This window comes from Bos javanicus, chromosome 19 (genome assembly GCF_032452875.1).
Source record: "Bos javanicus breed banteng chromosome 19, ARS-OSU_banteng_1.0, whole genome shotgun sequence".
In the NCBI taxonomy this organism is placed as follows: Eukaryota; Metazoa; Chordata; class Mammalia; order Artiodactyla; family Bovidae; genus Bos; species Bos javanicus.
Genome location: NC_083886.1, coordinates 54,126,305 through 54,150,126, shown reverse-complemented (window position 1 = coordinate 54,150,126; position 23,822 = coordinate 54,126,305). Strand labels below are relative to the sequence as shown.

Below are 23,822 nucleotides of genomic sequence, written 5' to 3'. Positions count from 1 at the left end.
CACCTGGGGAGTAAGGCAGCTTGCAAGGGACGGACCGCGATCCCTGTGCCTTTAGACCATTTTGTCTTTAAACTGAATTCGTTTCCCACGGTAGTTGTAACAGATCACTACATACTGAGCGGCTTACAACAGCAAAAATGTATTCGCTCACAGTTGGCAGTGCCAGTTCCCCGTGGAGGCCCTGAGGGGGCACCCTGTCTCCCAGGGGGTGCAGGCCACCCTTGGTATTCCTTCGTTGCATCACCCCAGTCTCTGCCTCCGTCTCCCTCAGCCCCCTCTGCATGTCTCTCTCTGTGTCTGCTCTTCATGGAAGTCACTGGTTTAGGGCTCACCGCAAATCCAGGAGGCTCTCATCACAAGATCCTTAATTTAATGACACCAGCATGAATCCTGTGTTTTCTTCTTCTGAGGTTCTGAATAGACAGGAATTTTGCGGGGACACAGTTCAACCCATTCCAGAAGTCCTGGAGGTGGATTTGTGGTTGGGGAACTGGAGGCAGGCATCCACATGGGGTCTCTCAGGACCTCACACCTGCCCAGCCCGCTGTGTGGAGCTGAGTGGCTTGTTTGTGGTCAGGAGGAGGCGTAGCAGCTGGGGGTCTCACCTGAGGAGGGAGTGGTAGCAGGAAGGGGCGGAGCTTCGGGGAGCCCCGAGGAAGAGTCCACACCTGGGCTCAGGGCTGCCCCAGCTAGGCGGGGCTGGCAGGGCCTCTCTGGTCGTTGGATGCCCGCTGCCCTGGGAAGGATATGCCCTTGGCTGAGGACCGTTCTTCCACTGAGTGACAGAACCTTCCACGGTGGCCCAAGAGCTCCAGGCTGTCTGCTGGAAATCAGCCCCTTATTCCTGAAGGCAGATCCGGGTAGTCTCCCTCCAACTCCCTGAAGTTCCCTGACTTCCACCGGTCAGGCTGTGAGGCCTTTGCTGTTTGAGCAAACTGTCGCGCTGGCCCCTGACCCATGCCCTCAGAGGGCCCTCCCCAGGGGAGCAGGGCCTTCCCCCAGGGCAAGTCCTTTCCAGAAGGCCTGCAGCCGTTGGCCTATTCAGCCTGCTTCCCAGCAGACCCCACCCAGAAGCCCTCCTGCAGCTCCACCCCCTCAGCTCTCAACAGGTCTGGAGGGTGAGGCCCATCTCACAGAGGGGATGCTGGGGTCTGGAGAGGTGGAGCCCCTGCCCCACTCTCAGCTTAGGCCAGGCCGTCTGATTCCAGAGGCCAGGATCTCCCTTGTTTTAGGCCCCCCCAGGGGGACTGAGGGCCTCTGAGCATCCCCAGCCTGGGTCCAATTTCCCAAAGACACCAGATTCCCTGGGGATTAAATTCATGCTGAGTGACGGCCATGGGCCTGCCGTCCTGGCCCCTTTAGAGATGGGATGTAAAAATAGACAGGCTGACTTCAAGAGCCGAGATTCCTCTTTCCCTGGCCTTTCCTTAAACCCCATCCTGCTGCCTCCTCCTTCCTGGCTGGGCCTTGCCAGTGTGTAAGAGGCCCCCAGACAGAGCCTGGAGTACCCCCCTTCACACCAATTCTGCTCTGGGTCCCTGCTGACTGGGGAGGGAACCAGGCACCAGGCACTAGTGGGGGTCACGCAAGAGGCCACCAAAGTGAGGGAAGGGACACCCATGGTCACAAAGCGAGTGGACAAGTTTGAGGATGGGCACTTGGAACTTTTGCCAAGTCAGAAGAGCTTTTGGGGCAAAACCTTTCATATTCATGAGAATATGAATAGCTTAGGCCCATCTCACAGTATCCCCTCTGTGAGATGGGCCTCACCCTCCAGGTAGCTTAACATACCCTAAGTCACCAGAGTTAGGTGTGTAGAAAGGGGAGCAGGCTGAACAATGGAGGGAAAGCCCTGGGGACTGATCTCGTCTTGGGATTAAAGATATTAAGACTGGACAGTAATAGTAATGATATTAATATTATTTCTATTAATAATAGAAAAATTGTGGCAACAGCTGCCACTTTTTAAGTACAGACTACATGCCAAGCACTTTGCATATAGTGTTTATTGCACCAAGCCCTTGCATGGATTCTGGAACCCACTATTTTTAACTTCATCTTACAGTGAAGGAGACCAGGGCTCAGAGAGGTGAGGTAACTTGCCTGAGGCGACACAGAAAGAGGCAGAGCTGGGCCTTGATCCTGGGTTTCTGGCATCTGGCACTAACTCCCGTGGCCTCTCTGTGCTGAGGGGAGCCTATGGTACATCCATGCCATGAGCTTTCCATCGGCTTGGCCTCCCTTGGGCCAGCACCCACAGCTGGCCGAACGTGTGATCTTCTGGGCTCCCCTGGGCTCTGGAGGCAACAAGCACTGCGAGGCAGCCCTTCATCCCTGAGCACCAGCCAGACCAGCATCAGGATAGTGAAAGGGAGGGCTAATTGTGGCTCCTTATTCATGGTCACATCCCAGTCCCCTGAGCAGGTCAGGGCCTGAGGAAGCATTCACTGACCAGCTGCACGGTGCTGAGCACACCAAGCTGCCAGCTTGTGCATCCACGTACTCAGGCCCTAATTTGGACATGACCTCCAGCCCAGTCCAGCAGCCTTCTGAAAACCTCCTACCCCAGCCACAGACACCCCTGCTCGACTTACCGCAGGGCTGAACTCCCTGACAGCAGCTTCGCCAAGCCCCCAGGCAGCCAGGTGGCCTCCTTGCTCAGCCCCACTCCCGCCTCCTCCGCAGCCAGGAATAACCAAGTGACTCAGGCGGTGCCCGTGGTGCTGACCCTGCTCCCTGGGCACTTTCCCCTACAAGGCAGTGTGCTCCTCCGGCCACCCGGAGGTGACAGGCAGGCTGCTGTCCCACTTCATCCATCCATTCATCTACCACTATTTATGGAGCCAGTTCCTTTGCAAAACACAGGGCTACAGTTGCTCCAGATGGAGATTCAAGGGGCTAAGGATTTTGCTGGGAGTCTAGAATGAGAGTCAGGCCCAGGGCCCTGATATGGGCCCCCTGCTGGACTCCGTCCTGGGGAACCGCCTGAACCGTCCTGGAGGGTCATGAGCGCATCTGTCAGCTCTGCTGCTGGGCCGTGGCATCAGGGCAGGCCCGGGCGCCAGGGGTGACCTCTCTGCCCGGGAATGAAGGAGCGGTGCCAAGCCTGCCTGCCCGGCGGGTAATTATTGCTGGTCTCCTGCCTGACCTCTCCTGCCTGTTTGCCTGGAGGGGAACCAGTTGAAGCTCACAGCCAGAGTGGGGCTCACAAGTCAACCTGCCCACCACGCCCGCCCCGCCCATCTCACCGGCCAGCCCTGCAGCATTCCCTCCCCAGGGAGGAGCTGACCCCTGGCTGCCTAATGCATGATGCCTCTGCTGGTGAGTCACGGGGTCCGCCGTGGGCAGGGATGGGCTGGTCCAGGGTCTTGGCTCTGGGGCTTTAGCGTCACCCCCAAGTCTAGATGGATTCTGCCCCTGGCTGTTTGTGCAGGAAAAATAAAACCTTCTCTGATCCCTTTACCCAGCCAAAGTCACTGCTGGTGTTATTAGTGTATTTCCTGTCTGTCTTCCCACTACATATACCTGTGCATATATTTTTAAAATAAAGAAGAAATTATGTACGTACTGGTTACTACCATCAGGAACATTTGCCCATGAGACTTATTTAAAATATTTAACAGGTTTACTGAGACATAATCAACATATCATAAATTCTCTCATTGAAAGGAGTAAAATTCAATGGTTTCAGTCATGTAGAGCTGTGTAATCACCACCATCATCTAATTTCAGAATATTTTCCTAGACCCCAAAGAACTCTGTGCCCATTGGCAGTCACTCCCCATTCTGCTCCCTCCCTCCAGTCAACAACCACTAATCCTCTGTCTCTATGGAGGTGCTTATTTTGGACATTCCATGCAAACAGAATTACATGAAGGTCTATTTTTTGGAAGCCCTGAATTAAATAGGTGTTGCACTTTCTGATCTGGGATACACCACGTCTCCTTGTGGGGAAGTTCAGTTGTCTCAAACATTCCTCTGCACTGAAAAAGACCACCCATTGCCCCCACTGGAGGATCTAAAGGTGGGATTATAAAGGCTGAGCTGGAATGAGCTGCTCTCCCGTCTTTGTACACAGCACGTTACCTTGTGAGAGGAGCACACGGTCACTCGGCTCTTTCCAGAGAACAGGGACCCCCTCCAGGCTCATGCAGCTACCCCCAGTGCTGCCGGGACCCGCCCATGGCGGGACACAATGGATGGTGGCTGACCACACACAGCCCAAGGCTGTCACCTCTCCAGTAAGTCTGGCTTTGCTTGCGTGGCATCATGAGCTGCCCACGCTCAGGAACAGGTGTGGGCTCCCCTTCAAAACCCAACAAACGCTACCAGGATGGATGCCTTTTCGGGCATGAAATCTCCATTCACTGATGATGGAGATGACTGTTAGGAGATACCCAGATCTGGTGGGAAAAGTGAGCAATCCAACATGCTGGAATTTGCTGGACAGTCACAAGCCAAACCAAGACAAAAGCCTGAAGGAGGCTGCAAAGTAACAGGAGTGGAGTTTTCACGTGTCTTGTCCACTGATTCTAAAAGGCAGTTACCCAGATATTCTCAGGTGGGCAGACCACTAAAGCCTCAGCAGATCTCCCCAAAGTGTTGGCTTCTGGGGAACTTGAAGTTGGGATCGTTGGGGTTCCATGACAACTTCCCTCCTGCAGATTGGGGAGGGGGGTCAGTTCTGGTCTGGCATACTGCAGTCCACAGGGTTGCAAAGAGTCAGACACGACTTAGCGACTGAACAACAACAACGAAGACAACAATTCTGGCCACAAGGCACAGACTACCTGCTTCTCTGCACGGACACTGCTCGGAGTCCCTGGAAAGTCATCTCCCTCCAACGTACTGTGTCACCAGCTCACCAGGAAAGGCATTCACCCAGGTGTTGCCTTGTGTGTGCACACTGCATACTATGTGCCTGCAGATGGTGAACACATAGACACACTCCCACCCCCCAGTCATCATCCACAGGTGTGTGGTGGCTCCTCTGAGAAGGCACACTTCCCCTAACTGTTCATGCTGCCGCCTGCCTTGCTGCACACACATCAAGTGCCTTTCCCGTCCTTGTAGAGCAAGTTGGCCTGTGCAGTCAGCGTTCCTGGCCACTCTCCATCACAGCCAGGACACGTGCTGAGTGGACGGCTCACGGGCCACCACGGGGACAGCCCTGCAGAGCAGGCTTTCCTTTTCTACCAGCCTCAGGTTCTGGGGAGAAAGACAAAATTTGGGTGGTGGTGGGTACATTATCCAAGTGGCAGTGATGCCCTTTCCCCAGAAAGGGGCCCTTTCAATGTTATAGTCACTGATCTGCTTCAGATGGCCCATTGAATATTGAACACGGCTACTCTGAAGTCCAGAACACTTTCAGAGGAATTTGCACTGGATCACAGTAGTACTGAGCTGACTGAATAATGCTGAGTGAATCTTGATGAATGAATAATCATAGACTAGACACTTGGTAGGTCTTTAGCCATATTTGTGGGCACAGATTCCTGGAGTCTTTTAGAACTTAGCCATGTAAGGATCTTGCTGTGGAGCCTGGATGCCACAGGCTGGACCACCAGTCCAGACATGGGAGGGGACCTCCCATGACAACTTCTGCCAGCTCCCCTAGACTAGTCTTCAGGGGGAGGGGACTAGGGGTGAAAACCTGACCTCAGTAAGTTCCCGGCTCTCAGCTCCAGCACGTGGCTGGCTGGGTCCCCCGTTTCCAGCCCCCACCACTCGCTCCCGGCTGCCCCCTGCTCCAGAGGAAGTGAAACAGGCTGTGCCCAGGCAGAACCGCCTGGCTGCACCTGGCATGAAGTCCCAAGCAGGCTGCCTGCACAGCCCTCTCGGCTGACCTCTGCACACCCTCCCCGGCGCTTTGCCAGGCCTTATTCATGCGCTGGCAGTGTTAGGACCGCTCGGGAGGGAGGCGGGCCCGCAGTGGCTTCCAGGCCCAGCGCCAGGCCCCAGCCTGCACCCCAGGCTGCACTCGCGTATCCAGGAACCACCTCTTTTTACAGCAGGAAGAGGGCAACCAGAGAGGGTGAGAGCGCCGCTCACGGTTACCCACAAGTTTCGGAACAAAGTTGGCAGCATGAGGAGTCTGGGTTCGAATCCTAGCACAGCTGGTCGGATCGCTAGCAGTTAAAACCTCAGGTAAGTTTCCCTATCACTCAGAGTTTCCCTGTAGGGAAATAACCCATCTCCCGTGACAAATCTACCTTTCCATCCTCCTGGGACCTTTGCAGGCAAACTGCCAGGCGGATGGCAGTCGGGTTGGGAAGCATGAGTGGAGTCACTCCCGCCTTTTCTCCTGCACTCGCTCAGGGCCGGTGGGCATGGGGAGGCTTGGCACCCAGGCCAGGAGATGCTGGGTGGGTGTCCTGCGGTCCTCCCGCCTCCGACTAGGTAATGGGGGCCAGAGGTCGCCCTCCATCCCCGAACCATAAGGGTTGGAGGATCCCCCACGCGATTACTCCTTGCAGGCTCCTCTGTGCGCCCCGCAGCGCAGGCACCCACCACCCCGCAGCAGCCTGCGTTAGTTCTGCGGCCCAGGGGGAAGTGTGCGTGCGCGTCTCCACTGGCAACGGCGGTCGCCCGGCAACCCGCGCGCCCCAGGCCCGCCGCCCCCCCCTCCCCCCCCAACCCGGGAGCCCGGAGGGGGAGGGGGAGGGGCGCCCCGCGGTTCCGCGCAGTCCCTCCCTTCTGGGACCGGCAGCGCGAACCCGCACGGCCAACTCTAGACCCCGGCTGCCTCTCGCTGGAGCTGTGCGTGGGGGCTGGGGCACTTAGACGGTCCCGTGCTGGCATCCAGGGAGGCTGGAAAGCCAGACCTCGCGGAGACTCTGGCAAGCCCCTTCCCTCCGGGGATATCGAGGCAGCAAGGCCTCCTGGCCCTCTCCCGAGGCTGGGAGAGAGAGGAGGGCGAAGGTCGCAGATGTGAGCGCGTGGTGAGACAGAGGCAGAGAAGAGACTAGCAGGGTGCTGTGCCCGCGGGTGGGAAAGTCATGTCAGGGTGTGGAATCCAGAACGTCTGAGATGACGTTTAGCTGGGGGCTGGTCCCTCTGGAGCCTGCTGGGGGCAGAGGGCAGCCTGAGGACAAGATCACTCACAGAGTCTGGATGTGTTTAGGTTTTTTTCACCCCGTGGGGTGCCTGCATTTTAGAGAGACATCAACCTTTACTGCACGGGCCTGATTTGGTGTTTAGTCACCATTTGAAGCTGCACACTACAACCCCAAAGTCACAGGATCCCACATCTCAACCCCCCAAACCCAAATCCAGGATTGTGGCTCATGAAAATGGAGACACCCTGGTGGGTGGTGGTTTGGGCTACTGCAGAGATCAAATATGTCTCCTGGGCCAGCAACTAGGGTCAGTTCCCCAGAGCATCTTGGACAACCAGCTCTGGATTTCCCGAACATGGACTCATGCCATTTCCCCAAGGCCCTCAGTGAAGAAATGGGCTCCAGGCGGTGAGGGGCGCACAGGACGACTGACACCCAGCCCACCACCCTGCAATGGGGGCCTCCTTGGTGTTGACAATGACTTAGTAACAGGTCCACCCTTGGGATCCCCCTGCCTGGCCTCAGAGGGGTTTAGTGGGCTTTACCATTGTCCTGCTAAATGACCTTGAACAGGTGACATGACCTCCCTGGGCCTCAGTTTCCTCATTCTATAAAATGGGGACAAATATAAGGCTTTGTGGGGATTCGATGAGATGGTCAGGCACAGGCAGTGTTCAGGAGAGCCTGGGCTAGTCTTATCGCCTCTCTCCTTTCCTTGGCTCCCTTCTGGGTCCTCATTGCCTTCTTGTCTAGCTTGAATTCCCCTAGCTGTTTCCCCTTGGTGTTTTTCTCTTTTTTGCCTCCTTCCCTTCCCCACAGTCTGACTTCTTTTCGTCTCCAGCTCTCCCTTCTTCATTATCAGTTTCATTTCTCTGTCCAGACATTTGGTGAAGCTCTGCTGAGTGTGTGCCAGGCCCTGCTGCCCCCAGCACCACCTTGCCAGGCTCCTCAGGTCCTGCCCTTGTATTGCCCAGGGGTTGGGGCTGGGGCGGGGGGGGGCCGGGGAGGAGTGCTGACGTCAAGAGGCGTTTATCTGCCCCTCCCTGCCTAACGCAAATTTCATCCTCGTACTCTCTGAATCAATTTACTTTTATTGCCTCAGCTGCTCAAAAGCAATTTTTCAAGAACAAAAAGGTCAGCACGTCCAAGACTAATCAATTCTCCTAGAGCTCCTGCCACCACCGCCAGGGGAGCTGGGGACTGGCAGCCCCCACCCTTCCCGCCAGCCCCCTCCCAGCCCCATCACTTTTATTGCTTCATGATGCCTGTCATTAGCGGTGTGTTTGAGACGCCCCACAGTGTTCTTACAACATAAAACCTGGCCCACTTGCGGGGGCGGGGGTGGGGGTGGGGGCTGATGGGAGGTGGCGGGCGCATTTACGGCCACTCGCTGGCCCAGACAGTAACAGCTGAGCTGATGGATCGCCTGTAAGGGGAGCCAGGGCAGGAAGCATCCAGCCACTTGTTCAAAAGCTCGGCTCCAGAGGACACGCCAGAGGAGCCAGGGCCCTGGCTGCCTGCTCTCAACCCCCATCACTGTTGCCTTGGGCACCTGCCTGCTGTCACCCAGTCCAGGTCTTTCCTCTCGAGACCATCATGATCCCCACTGCAGCCCTGCCTGGGGACAGAATACTCCTTCCTGAGTATCTCCCAACCCTCAGCATCATGCCAGGCTCCACCCACTGTGAGACCCTGCCATTCCAGATGGGAAAACTAAGGCCCAATATCACAGAAGTAGATGCAGACTGGAAACAGGTCTGGGACCTGCCCAGGGGACACACACGAGCCTTGCCCAGTGGAAAACACATCTCCTGTTCCTGGCTTTGCCCTTCCACTCTCCCACTGTCCTGTCCCACACCATCCTAACATCTGACGCCCGTGGCAACAGCAGCTAAAATGCACCCAGGCTTCCAGGGGCAGACCTGCACTCAACACACTGCCCAGATGACCCCTTTTTGCCCACGACAACCTTTTTATGAGACACTCTTATGCCCATTTTTCAGATGAGGAAACTGAGGCAGAGGAAGACAAAATTTTATGCTTAAGACCGCACAGCTGGAAACATGCAGAAGGACCAGATCCCAACTATCTGTTTTTTGTTTTCTCTTTTAAAAATGGCTTAGGATATGAAATATCCAGAATGGCAAATCTATGGGTGTGGAAGGCAGATTGATGGCTGCCAGGTGCTGTTAGAAGAGGCATGAGGAGGAACTGGTCAATGGGCATGGGTTTCCTGGGGTGATGAAAATGTTGAACTAGATAGAAGGGATGGTTGCCCAACATAATGGATGTGCTAAATGCCACTTAACTGTACACTTTAACATGCTTGGTTTTGGGTCATGTAAGCTTCAATAATTTGGTTTTCTTTAAAGGCTTAGGTTTTTCTGCCACTTATTCGGCAAGAGGCTGCGTGGCCTGCCTCTGCTCTCCTGGGGGAAGTATGACAGCAGGAGAGACTCAGAGATGTCTTTCCTGCCCAGCAGGAGAGTCACCTCTCCCAGAGAGCCCTCCTGGCTGACCTCACCTGCTCAGATGGCTCCTCCCAACTGCCATGGCCTCTGTCCCTCTCTCATGTGGTCCTACCCTGTGGCTCTGCCCTGTGGCTCCTGGCTCTGTTTATAGCACACAGAGTGTGTCTGTGCCTGGCTCCCTGTCAGATAGGACCCATGCACAAACATTTCCAACATCCCTTGAGCTCCTGGAGGCTCCCTTAACCCCTGGTCCTTCCTTGACTTGAGCCCATTCTCTTGTCCCTCAGCCCCAGGTCTCAGAACCTTTGGCCTTTTCTCAGGACTTCAGAGGTCATCTGGTTGACCCACAAGCCTGCTACCCAGCACCCTCTCCAGGCTAGCTTGCATGGCACAATGACAGAGAGTTCATGACTCCCTTCACAGGACATCTGAAAGTCCTTTCTAGGGTTAAATTGCCCACCCTGCCCAGGGAAGAACAAGCCATGTCTCCTCTCTCCAGGAGAGACAGGCACACCTGTGAAGGTTGCTCCCAGCCCACACTGCAGTGGTCTCTGAATGTCCCTAATGTGGGCTCTTCCCAATTGTGAGCCCCTCCCAGCCTGGCAAATCTTTCTTCTCTGCTCTCCAATGCAGCGCCCATCTGGAGCCCAAACCTTTGAAGGCCCTCTGCTGGGCAGGGCAGTCCAGCCACTTGAGAAGGTGACAGTGAGCTAGGTCTCTCTTCTGATGTCCAAGTTTTGTCCTACAGGCCTTGGGGAGCCTCACCCAGGATGAGAAGGGGTCTCAGGGCAGAAATAAAGCCTGGGATGCCTGAGCCCTGGTGGTGTGTTCCTGGAGTCAGCAGATGCTTATTCAGCGCCTGCCATGAAACTGGCCAGGCAACTGAACAGGGCCTTGCGGTGGGCAAGTGCCCCTTTTCCCAGTCAGATCCTGTGGGGAAGGCTGAGTGGGACAAAGCTAGTGAACACTCAGAAGAGAGCAAATACCAATGTCTTTAAGCGTATTTGTTTCTTTAACAAAGAGAATGACTCCCTTCTGTGAGCCTACTCACGGTGTTGAATGCCAACTCACTGTTTACCTGTTTCCCTGTTTCCCTGGACCAACCAGCCAAGGAAGGGTTAGTCCTGGAGGTGCCACGTTGCAGGTAGAGGCCCTGGGGGGCAGCATCACAGGAAGTTAGGGTTCCGGAGCTTCCCACAAAGTGACAGGTCTTAGTGTCCATGTGGGCACCATACTGGCCCTGTCCGTCTCACCACCAGTGCACCTGGCTTCCAGGTCTCAAAATTCAATCTGCTTCTCTGTTCCGGCTACTGGGCCCCTGCCAAGTCCTTCTGAATGGGCAGCAACTGCCGAACATTCTAAGAAATGCCTCCCGGGGTTTTCTTGGGAGCCTGGGTGAGGCAGGAAGTCCCCTGGGCCAAGGGGACAGTGGTAGCAGGTGGCACCCGAGCTCTGGGTAGGGGCCATCTCCTGGGGGTGCAGGCTAGTGAACTGGAGGCAGGAGTGTGAGGCCCAGTCCTGGGGCTCCTGCCAGTGGCCGGCACCTACCCCTGAACCAAGGGTTCCCCACCTGCTCTATTTACAGACCTTGAGCTCTGGAAAGCTCAAGGTCTGGCGTTCCCAGGGCCACAGAGCTCCGCTGGCCAGGGGCTGGGACTGACTCACTCCCCATGGCAGCATGTGGCCAACCAAGAGTTGTTATCTGATGGTCTGTTATTAGTTTCCGTTCAGATGAATCTGTATCAACTCTATGCAGCTGAGTCCTACTGGCTGGGCTCAAGGAGAAGGAGAAAATTATAATAACTGAAAAAAATTGGTATTTTGACAAGTAAGTACCTATTTTCGAATCTAGCCAGTCCAGTCGCTGCTATCTCCAGGTGACTGATGCAAGATAATGTCCTTTCGTGGCTCTAAGAAGATTTCCCTTGATTGTCTCACTGGTTGCCTCCAGGTCCCCTCTCTCTTCCTCTGCTCCTTTCTTCCCAGCCCCCACCACTCTTTCATGCCTCTAAACTCAAGGGTCACACTGTCACCTGAACACACCAATCACAATGGCATCATTATAGTTCCAAAGCTACCAAAAAAAAAAGGTGTGCGTGTTGTAGGGGGTTGGGGGCGCGGTGAGGATGGTGGGGTCCAGGAATTTAGCCGCACCCAGGAGAGCAGTACAATCAGCTATTGTTGTGTCAGAAGTTTCCCGGTGATAAGAAGGGAGTTTAGAAATGCCGCTTTCTGAGTGGGTTGCAAAACAGAATAGAAAGTTCAAGGCTGAGAGATAGCTGAGAACAGGGAGTAGCCCCTCCAGGAAGCCCCCAGGCCTCAGACAGGCCTCAGGCTGACCAGCCCCTTGACAACAGGAAGGGGGGCCTAGTTCAATCACCCCCTTCCGTCTCCCGCACCCCACCCCACCCCCGTCCCCTGAGGGACCAGGACATCAGAAAGCTTGGGTTTTGTCGAAATTCTCTAAAGCAGCTTTGGACCATTGAGGGCCTGCCTGGTGCCAGGCACCTGTTGTATTTACCTCAATTATCTCATTTCTCAGGGCTTCTCAGGTGGCACTGGTTGTGAAGAACCCACCTGCCAATGCAGGAAACCTAAGAATTACGGGTTCGATCCCTGGGTCGGGAAGATCTCCTGGAGGAGGAAATGGCAACCCATTCCAGTATTCTTGACTGAAGAATCCCAAGGACAGAGGAGCCTGGCAGGCCACAGTCCATGGGGTCACACAGAGTCGGACACGACTTGGCACATCTCATCCCTCACACCCATGTTGTGAAGGTGGCAGCTCTCTCCTACTTGGATGGGCAGGCAGCCGAGGCACACAGATTGGGATCTGAACCCCACTCCACTGCCTCTCGTTTATCCCGAAAGCCTGTTCCTTCAGATTGTGGGGAGGACCAACTCCTCCTCAAGTGTCCTAGGTCATATCCAATTCGTGCAGTCTCTCCCTCGGGACTTTGTCTAAGGGTATCCGTGGGGTTCAGGCCAGGTTAGAGGGGGGCCGTGCTGCCTTCCTGCTCATTACTTCCTGGTGAGAGCCACCCCTCCCCCATTCTGGGAGCTGATTTTGGCCAGTCTTTCCCTGGGACACCTGTCCTTGAGTTGTCATCCTCCCATTGGCATTAGCAACCTCGAGGGCAGAAGGTGAGGGCACGAGGAATTGCAGTGATCCAGCGCTGGTCACTAGCAGCTGTGTGACCTCAGGCAGGTCGCTGAACCTCTCTGTGCCTCAGTTTCCTAATTGAAGAAATGCGGATAATAATAGCCCTACCCTGTATGGTCACTAGGAGGAACAACAGAAGGTGCCTGGATGATCCCTGTTCCATCTGGGGGCTGCCAAAGCATTCACTTCAGCCGAAGCCTGTCACCGTATAGACTAACTGTGGCCTGGAACTTCAGGGCCTTCCTTATTCTGAATCTTGTGCTCTTGCCATCACATCGTGCCAGGCTCTCGGCTCTCCCCTGGCATGCACAAATCTCCCTCTGGAAGTGGGAAGCAGCTGGGTCCCCGGATGACTGCCACAGTGTGGGAGCCCTCCACCGTGCGTAGAGAGGTTGAAGAGCGGCAGAGAAAGCACTTCCAATCAAGCGTTGTGACATCATACCTCAGCTCTATGGTGTGAAATGTAATAAACAGAAGCTTCATTTAAAAGGAAATTGGGGGAATTCCCTGGCAGGCCAGGGGTTAGTATTCAGCCTTTCACTGTCAAGGGCACAGGTTCAATCCTTGGTCAGGGAACTAAGATCCTGAAAGCCACAAGGTGCAGCCAAAAAAATTTTTGAAAAAAATAAAATAAAATGGAATTGGGAGGCCAGAGGGGGAGCTCTTATAGTCTACCATTCAGCATCAGTTGCAGACCCAACAGGAAGAGAATACCTCACATTTCTATCAAGAAGGCTACTACTTTTCTATCCAGCAAGAAAAGGAAGAATTTCTCTTGGCCTGGCAACAACCCAGCCATTGAGAGATTGCCACAACTCAGCCAATGAAAAGCCACAACACTTCCAACTCCTAGTTTCCTCCAATGAGCTCTTTTGGTTATAACAGCCCCTCCCAATCCCCCTTCCCCTCTATAAAAGAAAGTGCCCCTGCTTTGTTCTCCTGACTTGCCTGTGGTTTGCCATGGATAACATGTCCCAAATTGCAATTCTTTGCTGTTCCCAAAGAAACCCATTTTGCTGCTAAAATTCCTGGGTATTTTATTAAGTCAATACTAGCCTCCTAAATTTAGGACCCCAGCACCCCTCCCCCAGCATGGTAGCTCCTGACCAGCAACCCTGTCACCCCCCGTGTCACTGAGTCCGTCCCCCAGGTTGGAGGCCTGGACCCAGCTTCTCTGGCCCTCCCCCAGGGATATAAGACCTTCCTGAGGAGGTGCTCCTCTCTGACAACCTCATCCTTCCGTGGAGCTCCAGGAACCCCCATTCCCCTGCCACCGCCTCCCCTAGCCTGGTAAGGCCAAACCACCACCGTCCAAATGCTTTGACAGCCCTGTCCCTCAGGTGAAATCAAAGCCTGTGAAAGATACAAATCCTGTGAGACTGTGGGAAGCCTGTGCTAGTTGCCCGGCCCTGGGTTGCAGCCAGCAGAGGCTGATCTGTGCTGTAGATGGTCTCTGCTTCCTGGGACCCTCACTCCCTCACCCAGAGCAGGGCGCACAGGGGCCCAGGCACCAGTGCTGCCTTGGAGTAGGAGACCCGAACATCCCAGCGGTCCGCCCCAACCAATGGGGCTGAGCACCAGTCTGCAGAAACCCCAAACTGTGGTTAGGTTCAGGTGGCCTTCCCATCTTGGAGACAGCCATCCCCTTTGCCCCTCTGTGTTCACACTCCCCACCCCCACCCCATTCCCTCTGGGCTGGCCCCAGTCAGTCCAAGTGCCTTTAGCATGTTGCACAACTCTCTGGGCCTCTGCCTACTCATCTGTGAAGTGGTCCAGGACCTGTCTGTCTGCAGGATGCCGTGAGGGCTGGACAAACAGTAGACAGACAGCTGGGCCCACAAGGCAGTGCCCTGGACTTTGCCGTGGGGCAGGCATTGAGACCTTTGAGACCTTGGTGGGGGAAGCCCAGAAATGGTGTCATGGGTAGCAGGGGCTTGCACAGGGCAGCAGAACTGAGGACACGGGAACAAACCACTCAGTCTCTCCTGTAGCTGTGCTCTCCACGTGAGGTGAGGCAGACCCTAATGACATGGCCACAGTCTGAGGGCCTCTAACAGGCCAGGCACATGTGACATGATCTGTATGACCTCATGCTTTTCATTTAGTTTGAAACAAGTGTGGGAGTTGGGTATTGTTACTGTTCACATTCTATAGGTGAGCAGAATGAAGCTCAGAGAAGCTGAGCAATTTGCCTAAAGTCACACAGCGAGAGATACTGGATTGGAACCAAAGTTCTCTCAGTGCACAGAGGATTCCAGAGAGCAGCGAGAATGTTCTCAGACTCCACCCTGTGCACCCCTCAGCGACCTGCTGGGCCGGCCTCTACGTCTGGGATCTAATCTTATCTCTCCATCAGCACTTGTCACGGCCTCTTTTATGGTCTGTGTACTCTGACATGTGTCCATATTGGTAGAGACGTGCCTTCATTCTGGCAATATTTGCTGAGCGTCAGGGAGGGGCACTTGTTTATTAATTTATTATCTTCAAAGACCACGAGGCTGCTGTTGGCCAGGCTCCATGCTGAATGTGGGGGCCTCGGGGCCATGCCAGTGACCCACTGCTGAGGGCGAGGTCCCAGTAGGAAGTCCAAGGCCTGGAGGGTGGAGGTGAAGGAGCCAGCTCTGGGAAGTAGAACCAATGTCCTGGTTGCTGGCACTCAAGTTCAGAGAGCTCATGTGATGTGCCCACATTCCTACAGCTGGATGCAAGAATGTGGATCCCACCCACTCTTTTACTCAAAGTCCAAATTAGGGGAGACTCATGTTGCCTAGAAATGGGTTGGGTCTGGGAGCCCCCCCAGAAGATGGCCTTAGAGCCAAAGCTGGTACCCCTGGAAACCCAGTCTCTCTTTGCTCTCCTTTTCATGGGGACCAGGGCCTGAAGATCTGGGGTGCTGTGGAGTCACAGAGATTGAGAGAAGTGGCCCCTGCTGTTGGGGGGCATGTGGGACAGTTGGGCTGAGCCTTGATGCCCAGGCTGGGAGGAGGTGAGAGCAGTTCAATGCCCCCTTGCATCGCCTGGTCCAGCTTTGGCTTCCCAGGCATGCTCTGATCCAAGAGCCCTGCATCAGTGGCCCCAGAGAAGCGGGAGGGAAGGTAGGCAGGACAGATTTGGCAGGCCTGGCCTGGGGGCCGCCAAGGACTCACTAGGGGCTGGTTCTTGTCTAATAAGGGTGAAGCATCATGTGGTCACACCAGCTTAGCATTTTGGAAAGTCAGCAAGTCTGTGGATTTAAGATCTAAGCTTGCAGATGTAGAGAGGTTCTACTTCTGTGGTTTCCAGGATAGAAAAGCAGGGGTGGGGTGAGAAGAAAAGAGCCCCAGGGAGTCCTGGGTGCCAGATACCCTCTCCCAGTACCTCCCTAGGGAGAAGGGTGGGTACTTCCATGTAGCCTCAAAGGTCAGCGTGGATGGGAGGAGGAGGGAGGGGCAGTGAGGGAGCACCAGGCTTTAGTGGGGAGCAGCCCCCTTAGAGGGCAGGGGTGGGGCATCCACTCTGAGGTGCCAAGGGACCTTCAAACAGATAGTGTTAGTCACTCAGTCGTGTCTGACTCTTTGTGACCCCATGGACTGTAGCCCACCACACTCCTCCTACCATGGAATTCTCCAGGCAAAAATACTAGAGTGGGTTGCCATTTCCTTCTCCAGGGGATCTTCAAGAGGGAGGGGACTCAGGGCGTGGAGGGGAAGTGCGGTTCTCCCACACTGCAGGCAGACTTTACCCCCCTGAGCCACTAGGGAAGCCCCTCAGACAAACAGATAGGGCTTCCCCCATCTCCCTGCACAGCTGAGAGGGTCCAGACCCCTTGGTTTTAAGTCCCCACGTGATTTTCATATCTGGTCAGGGTGAGGACCCTGCAGAATGACATGACCACCTCCTGGTACCCAGGATGCAGGATCCCTTAAAGGCAGGTGTGCGTGCCTCAGTTCCCGGATGGCTGGAAGAGGTGACGTCGGGTAGCCGAGCCACTTTATGGGAGGGATGCAGGATGCAGGCATCTTCCAAAGTGCAGAAGCTGCACCCTCCATCACAGCCCCCCGGCCCCCAGTTTCAGACTCATCACTCTGGGCCCTTGTGCCATCAGTGGAGCTTGTCACGCTCCCTGAACATTCTCTATGTGATTTTTGTGACGATCACCTTTCAGGCTGACCCAGGTCTCTTTCTTCCTGGCCCCACACTATGGACACGGCGGACCTGACAGTGTCCTACGAGGGCGGGGGCCAGTGGCCCCCTGAAGCAGCCCTATGAGTGGGGAACAAGCAGGCAGGAGGAGGAAAGGGGTGCAGGGTGCTGTGAAGGGCCCACCCCCTGGTTCCGAATCTGCCTGTGGCTCTTCCCTGTGGGTTCAGGCAAGCAGTTCCCCTCCCTCAGCCTTTTTCTCCCTGAAAACCCATCCTCTACCTGGACCAGGGTTCTGGTATACAACAGATGCTCAACGCATGGTCGCTGCTATTCTCCCCGGGAGGGGGGCACTAAGAGCTCCGTTTATGGGGGGCTGTGCTGGGTCTTCGTTTTGGTGCACTGGCTCCTCTAGTTGTGGCTCATGAGCTAACAAGTTGCAGGGTATGGACTTACTTGCTCCATGGCATGTGGGATCTAGTTCCTCAACCAGGGGTCGAACCCACATCCCCTGCATTGGAAGGCAGATAAAGAGCCCCATTTTGCAGCTGAATTGTTAACCTGGGGAGACTAGGACAGAGCCTGAAGCTCACTCTCCTCCACTCCCCACTGCACTGCTTGAGCGAAGGCCTGGGCTGCACCCTCCAGTGGGGGAGAGGCAGGGCCTCTGTTATTTCAGAATCAACTCCCTGTAGGCCCGCCCTTCCCCATTTCTGCCCCCTGAAGAGAAGCTCCCACTTGGCCTCGCTTCCCCTTTTTTTAAGGGACCGCCTTTCTTGCCTCAAGGGACACTCAGACACTAGCAGCTGCTCCTTCCATCCCAGAGCTGCCCCATTCGGCCCCCACCTCCTCCTCTACCTTAGAACCAAGCCCAAGGGTACATCTGACTCAGGTTATTCTACTCTGTGGGCTCCCAGCTGGGCAGGCAGGACAATCTGCATTTCTCACCAGCCTGCAAGGGGTGGAGCTCCAGGAGCTGGCTCCTGGGTGCATCTCCTGGCAGCCTGGATCTGGGTGACCTTGGCTCCTCCCTGCTGGGCGCTGGGGTCCCAGTGAAAGGGGTGAGGCAAGGTGAGGCCGGTAAGCCCCTAGAGGGGTTGACGACTTGCCTCCTCTGGCCGGGTATCACACACCAACATCCTGCTCCCAGACAGAGGCCCAGAAAGGGGAGGCATCGTGCTCAGGGTCATGCAGCAATGCCAGCTCACACGTCCTATCCATCATTCCCTGGGTGGGCGTGAGGGAAAAACCAGCGACAACAGGAGCAACTCAGTTCAGAGTCAGGTAAACTGAGACTCAAGGTGCCCACTTGAGTGCTCAGATGTCCCCTCCCTTGGAGAAGGATGGCCCCAAGCCCTTGGCCAGAGACTGTCCAAGCACAGGGAAAAGAGAATCAGAAAAGCCTGGGCACCAGTCCTGGCTCTGCCATCTACTGGCTGGGTGACCTTGGACCAATTACTTAACCTCTCTGTTTTCTCCTCTAGGCAATAGGGTAAACCCAGCACTGCCCCCATCTGGCTGCGGTGAGTATTGACTGCTATAGTGGATGGAAAGGGCCCTGCAGGGTCTGTGTCCCAAACACCTGCCTCCCTGGTATTCATTGGCCTCCTGCTCAGGCCTGCCTAGTCCGCATAGAGGTCCCATGGCTCCTGGCCAAAGAGCAGCTTCTTCTGACAGGTAGTGAGTTTTCCATCATGGGGGGTATTCCAGATGACAAGACATGGCTGGGAGGATGGAGCCTCTGTCTGGAGTGGTACTGGATGAACTAACCCCTTCTCTTCCTGGGCCTCCTGGATGTGGCCTGCTCCCAGCCAGGCAGACAGTCAGCGGTGACCCACCCCTCCCAGGGGCTTCTCCTGCAGGCAGTCTTAGAGGGAAAGAGGGGCCTGGAAAGAGAGATCTGTTTACCCTAAATACAGAATAAAGAGCCAGCGATGCTGCTGTTCAGGTCCAAGAGCTGTGCAACCTGCCGGGACAGGCCATCCATCTGTCTGTCAGGGACAGGGCCAGGGGCCAGGGGAGGGTGGGGGCTGGGCTGCCGGATGGCAGAGCCCAGGAGGGATCTCAACTCCCAAGTTGATGAAGGCCGAAGCGAGCCATTAACTCACACAGGGGGCCCTGATGAATTTTGATTTCCAGAGAAAATGGGCCCTGGGAGCTTGTGAATCCCATGACAAGGGACCCACCAGGCAGATAGATATTGCCAAGCAGGCCGGGCTCTGGGGTCGTGGCACGGAGCCCCTCTGGCCCTGGGGTGAGGGCTTTGTCTGAGGTAAGAATAGGCAGCTCTCAGTGGTGGGTTAGGACCTTGCTGGGGAGATCAGGTCTGCATTACTGAGAGGTCCGGGTGCCCCCACCAGGGAAACCCAGGTACCCAGGGAGCCCTTCTGAGGCCCGAGGTTGCCTTTTCTTGGCCTTTGGAGGAGGGTAGGGGACATGGGGTACTTGTTCAGATTTTGTTCAGACCATCGGCTGGACGCAGAGACGGGGGAGCTGAGGAGCTGAGGGTGAAGGCGCTGGAATGAGGGGCCGGCCAGGTGCCCTAGCCTCAAGATGGCGCTCGGTGCTGGTGCCTGGGAGTGACGGGCCGGGGCCACGTGGGTGGGGGCACTCGGAGGACGCTGGAGCCAGGCGCCTGCCCTGCCAAAGGTCAGGTCCTGCCCGCGCTGCCCTGGGTGGGCAGCTGTGGAGGGGGGGGATTTCATCTCCGTCTTCGGGCCCTTGGGAGCTCACTGTGTGTCCTCTTCTGGCGCATGTTTCAGCGGGAGTGATTCCTTAGTAAAGCTGCCAGCTCGCATGGTGCCCTTTTAATTAGATTTCCCCAAATTCCCTCTGTCACCGGGTTATTAATATTTATCTGGAGCACACCTGATGTGATTAGATCAGTGGGCCCGGGAGGGCTGGAGGGGGCTGCCCCCCTTCTCCCTTCCCTCCTGCTCTTCTCTCTCCCTCATTCTACCCCAGCCCCCTGCCCTAGTGCCCCCTCCACGCCCTAAGTCCCCTCCCTCTTGAACCTCCAGCTATTGTCTGGTCCTGTATGCCCCTCTCCCTTGGTGCCTCTCCCATCCCCAGCATGGGCAGGAACCCATCCACACGGTGGCCCCTGAGGTGTGTGCCAGGCGTAGGGCAGCACTCCCACTCAGAGAAAAGGTCCACTGGGTGTGAAATCAAAAGCCTTTTTGCAGAAAATGGGATGGATCTGAGCGATGTTGGCCCTCTTCCTGGGGAAATGGGAATTAGCGCTGAGGATTATTTTTGAGGATTTGGGGGGCCCCACTGTGCCCACACTTGCCACCTTCTGACCAGACCACAGTGGGGCCCCAGGCTCAGGGACCCTCGCTCCCCAGGCCTCTTATGGGCAGGGCAGGGATGGGAGCATCCGACAGCTTCCCTCCCTCCTGGAAGACCAGTTCCTGGTGAGGAGCCTTCGGTTTGCATAGACACCACTGTGTTGCTGAATCCCTCAGCCAGGTCTGTGTCTGAGATCCAGCAGGACAGCTGAGAACAGGAGTGGGGAGCCCATGCAGCCCACCTCCAGCCTCGTGCAACCTACCTGGTGCCCTCGGGCCTAGGGGGCAGGGTATGCCCAGCAGGCCTCCACCCAAACTTTGGAACTTGCTTTCTGGAAAGGAAAACCCACTAGGGAGCTCAGTTCCATCCAGGCTTTGGCAGTCTCTTAGGTGCCCAACCTTAGCCGGGGCAGGAGCCAAAGGAGTTGTACCCATCAACTGGTGGGACATTTTCTGGTGGGGTGTCCCCTCTAATAGAAGCCACATTCTGTGGGCTCAGCACCTCATTCTACAAGCAGACCATGGTGTTCTGGGTCAGTTTCAGGCTTGTGATGGAAGTCGAGGTCTGTGCAAGGATCCAGAAGACCAGGCTGGTTTGGTAAACCATTTCAGACCCTGGGGGCCTCGCCCTATTTTGGGGACCTGGTAAGCTCTTTGGGGCTGGCCTAGTGACTGCACTCTGGTCTAGTGGGTTGAGGGGCAGTGGTCTTTTTGGTAAGACCCCTTACCTCCAGCATCCTTCAACCACTGCATGGGGGAGGGTGCAGATGCAGAGGGCTGCGGAGGGGTTGGGAGAAGCTGCAGGCCAGAAATCAGGGAGTAGGGGACCAAATCCCAGCCTTGCTGTGCTGTCCCACCTGCCAGCTCTTGAAGAAACACCTGTGAGGGCAGTGCCTCTTCCTACATGAACTAGCCTGAGTCAAGTTCCTGGATCTCACCCTCCTGAACCACTCCCCCACTCCCCACCACCAACAGCTCTGAAGTGTGCATTCCAGGAAACATGGGTAAGAGCTAGCTCTTTATCTCACCCCACTTCAAAGCCAGTGGTTCACCTCCCCTGGAAATGCCCTCACCCCCACGTCCCTGAGCACCGGACACCTCCCACCCCCTCCTTGCCACTGCCTCAGGCTGCTGACTCTGAGCCCTGAAAGTTCACTGCTATTTATCAGCACAGCTCAGGCAGTCATGTGGCCCCATGGAGCAGTAAGACCAAGAATGGGGGCGGGGAACTCCCATCTAAATTAATCATTTGACAGAACCTGGGGATTTATCAGAAAGCCCAAAGGATGCTCGGGCTTTGGAGAAAGGCAGAATGTTCCTGGAAATAGAACGGGTAGATGGGTGGGATTCCCCCAGAGGACATCTGCCCAGAGGTCTGAGGATCCCAGGGATGTTCTTCTAAAATTTCTAAAGTTTTCCAAAAGGGACAGGAGGTGGGCATAACAGAGGGCAGGGCCTGGATACCTGACCAGGCCCTGGGAGGACTGTCATCACAGAGTAATGCCGTCCACTTCTCACCCCCTCCCCCCACCGTGCACACGCTTCGTTGGTTATTTGTCCCAGCTGGTTGCCTTAAGTACACTTGGATTTCCTTTACAGAAGGACACTAAGACCCCACAGAAAGCAGGCTCCCGGCTGAGCTTATTTGAAAAGCCAGAATGCTCCATTCATTCACAGTCCCTATACTTATGCACCTTGGACAGAGTGAGGAACCCTGCAAGTGAGGGGCTTCTCCCATGAAGGGCGAGTCCACACCAAGAGTCCTGGAGGGCAGAGGGGATGGGACATCAAGAGGTTGGTGACTTAAGAGTGAGCTCCTGGCTTCCCTTGTGGCTCAGCCGCTAAAGAATCTGCCTGCAATGCGAGAGACCTGGGTTTGATCCCTCAGTTGGGAAGATCCCGTGGAGAAGGGAAAGGCTACCCACTCCAGTATTCTGGTCTGGAGAATTCCATGGACGGTTTAGTCCACGGGGTCACAAAGAGTCGGACACAACTGAGCAACTTTCACTTTCACTTTCCCGATGCCCAGCCCTTCGGCACTGCCTCCTGTGACCACAGGTGGCTCTGCCCAGCTCTTCTCACCAGAAAAGTGGAGAGTAGCTAGTTGGCATTCTTGTCACTAAGTCATAAACTCTTGATAACATTTACTATCCTTCAGTCTTTCTTTTAGACAGGGTCCCGTCCTCTACCCTTTGAGGTCTGTTTAGTCTTTTGTTGTGTGCCTCTCAGAATCTTCTACCCATCCCCCTGTAGCTGGTGTCCAGCCAGGCATTGGCCATAGTTCTCCAGTGAACTGATCTGAAGCTCTGTCTTATTCCAGAAGGCTTCCTGGTCCTTGTCCATTGCTGTAGTCTACTCTTAGGCTTTAAAGTTCCCAGACTGTTGTGCTCACTCACCATAAACTTGTGGCCACTAGGACCCTCAGTGTCTTTTTCTATTGTGCTTACTCATGGCCAGGAATCAATGAACTCAGTGAACTTTATGTCTGGTCCCTGGTGAAGGTTTCCCACTTTGTTGAACTGCACATGTCTCCTGTTGGTTGAGAGGAGTTTGAACCTGCTTCTTCCTCCTGAGGGGCTGCTATACCCAGCCTATGGCACTATCCCATTGTTGCACCATCTTAATTTCAGCACCCAAAGGTCCATTTAGAAAACCATTAAGCCATTCTCTCTAATAAGTCAAAATATAAAGTGCTTTCTTTTGTTCAGTGTCAAATTGCTGATGAAAGAGCTTGTGGCATTTGACCTATCATGGCAGATGTATTATCATATTCAGAGAATAATGGCATATTTTCAAACCACTTTGTCTAAATCACATGGACATGCCCCAGGAGCCCAGAGATCTGGCTGCTCTCCTGAGATGCAGAGAGGGGAGAGCCTCACCTGTGAGGGAGGGATAGACTGAGGATGAGGGATGACCTTAGGGGTGTCCTATGGCCAGCATCTGAATGTGGTCCATGCGGCCACTGGCAGGTGTCCTCCAGTCTGCCGAGGGCATGACAGTGGCTGGGTGGGACCCTCCCCGATGGCTGTGAGGAGGTGGGGGGTGGTAATGAGGACACATTTACTTCAATGGTGAGATCACTCGTGCTCCCTGATAACTTGCAGAGATGACTGGGACCCTGATCTCACTGTAATTTTTCTTCCAAGGGTCTCCCAGGCTTGTCAAGCCCTGGTGCTCCAGGTTTCTGCTGAGTGGTGGGAAGGAGCCTGCAGCCAGCCTCCTGTGGGTTCTATTCTAAAAGCCAGTGCTCCTTCACATGGAACTCTGCTCAGTGTTATGTGCCGGCCTGGATGGGAGGGGAGTTTGGGAGAGAATGGACACATGTATGTGTAGAGCTGAGTCCCTTCACTGTTCACCTGAAACCATCACAACATTGTTAGTTGGCTCTACCCCAATACAAAATGTTTTGGTGTTAATAGCCAGTGATTTAACTGAACCGGGGAGGAGGGGGCTGGGCTGAGACCTCCTGGCTGTGTGTGCATGTGTGTATGTGTGTGTATGGCGGTGGTGGCTTCTCAGCACAGGGACAGGATGGGGATAGAGATGCAGTGTGCCTGAGCATTAGGGCCCCAACTAAAGGAAAGAGCCAGACCTCACGGACTCTCTGGGTTTGGACAGAGGGTGTCTTAGTGGCAACGTTAGGCCAAGACCAGACACGTTTTGTGTGGGACTGCTCCCACCCTTGCCATGACACGTCCTCAGGTGGGTGCTGGGGGTA

General features: G+C 55.2%; 1 long non-coding RNA gene across 2 annotated transcripts; it reads left to right on the top strand.

Annotated features, from left to right (window-relative positions):
* The first annotated feature begins 5,243 nt into the window (after positions 1 to 5,243).
* On the top strand, positions 5,244 to 23,520 carry LOC133232793 (uncharacterized). 2 transcript variants are annotated; one of them, XR_009731456.1, is made up of 5 exons: positions 5,244 to 6,147; positions 18,296 to 18,334; positions 20,640 to 20,746; positions 20,966 to 21,105; positions 23,251 to 23,520. It is a non-coding gene; the product is annotated as an uncharacterized LOC133232793 (long non-coding RNA). The 2 variants fall into 2 exon arrangements; XR_009731455.1 differs by having other exon boundaries at positions 20,966 to 23,520.
* Positions 23,521 to 23,822: the final 302 nt, after the last annotated feature.